We start from the raw sequence: 1419 nt of genomic DNA, 5'->3' as shown, positions 1-1419 counted from the left end.
TACAAGTATTTGATTTATTATTTTTTCTAACTCCGTTTTTTAATTTTTTTTTTTTTGTTAAATTAACACTTTTTGAAGATTGGGCTATGAATAAGGGGAGGAAATTTAGATCTGCAAATACAAGTATTCTATTTTGTATTTTTTCAAATAGTTACATTCTTAAATATTTCTAACATCAAAAAGTCCAAACTTTGAGTTTATTTAAATTAATTTTTCTACTCATATTTGTTGCTTTTTATGATTTGATAAATCTGATTTAAAGAAATTAATATTGTTTTTATCTTTCCGAAAATATTTTTTTTCTTCACAGAAAATTCCCACAGCATATACAAATTACAAGAATGGAAAGCTACCTAGGAAGGTTTTCCTTAGGGATCAGTTTAATATTGTGTACTTTCACCAACATCATTTTATCAGAATTCGTAGGTCAATTTATTCAATCAAGTATTAGTTAATGTAAGTATGAACGTTAGCCAGCTATATAATAGTTGATGAATCATCCGTCGATACCATTCTTCTGTTCCTTGACGTGAACCTTTCAAAGTGCACATTAGTGCGCGTAACATTTCAATCTTTGTCGGATTAAAAAACTTTCTGCAACTACAAATTTCTAAGCACAAAATAGTCTCCATAGGGAAATTTGACTTTAAATAAGTTCCTTCACATTTGCGTCGTCACATTGTTACCCTTTACCTACCAGTTCCTAGCCCATACCCCTGAGATTTCTTATCAATGACAGTGTTGTTGCCGGATAATGTATCAAAGTTTGACTTCCTTATGGAAGTATGCTCCTCTGTTCATTTTGTTTTTGGTTCGCTTCTTCACATAGGTTGCGTAAATGATATGTTCATAACCAACTTTGTTCTGCTGTGAATTAAATTATAAATTATTGACATCTGCTTTCCCCATGGTGAATGTGATTTCAATGCTGGTTGTTTGTGCAATGTATCAAAGTCTGCCATTGCTTCATCTTCATATCGATTTTAGAGAATCATTCCATATTGTCTCATAAACTCTTTGAGCCTGATTTTCTTATGAATGTACTTGTCAAAGGAGGCTCATACTCTCCGACCGTTGAGTTGTTGACCTTCCAGCCATAAAACTGCCTGTCATGTAAGCTAGAATTCACTTTTTGCGGATCTCATACAGTGTCTGAATCCAGTCGTTCTTTTGCTGATAAAATCGGCTAACCATCTTCGACCCTGTTAAACCAAATTTCTCATCGGTTACCAACTTAAATATACACTTGCTGAATTTTTTCATGCAACTTTTCTAGATCAACGGGTATTTTTGGGATTTTTTCCAGCACATGCCAAACCACAAAACAGTGACTTGAACATGGAAAAACTTCTTCAAGAGCGAATCTGAGTGACTTATCTTGATCAGTGATTATCACTTTTGGAGCCTGCCCCCCCCCCC

At 33.8% G+C, this 1419-nt stretch overlaps 1 long non-coding RNA gene across 1 annotated transcript in view; it reads left to right on the top strand.

Annotated features, from left to right (window-relative positions):
• Positions 1 to 1419, top strand: part of LOC107007756 — a 14084-nt gene that overhangs the window by 11995 nt on the left and 670 nt on the right. The window lies entirely within an intron of this gene.

This window comes from Solanum pennellii, chromosome 1 (genome assembly GCF_001406875.1).
Source record: "Solanum pennellii chromosome 1, SPENNV200".
Lineage (NCBI taxonomy): Eukaryota > Viridiplantae > Streptophyta > Magnoliopsida > Solanales > Solanaceae > Solanum > Solanum pennellii.
Note: the sequence above shows the minus strand (reverse complement) of the source record. Positions and strands in the feature narration are given on the sequence as shown.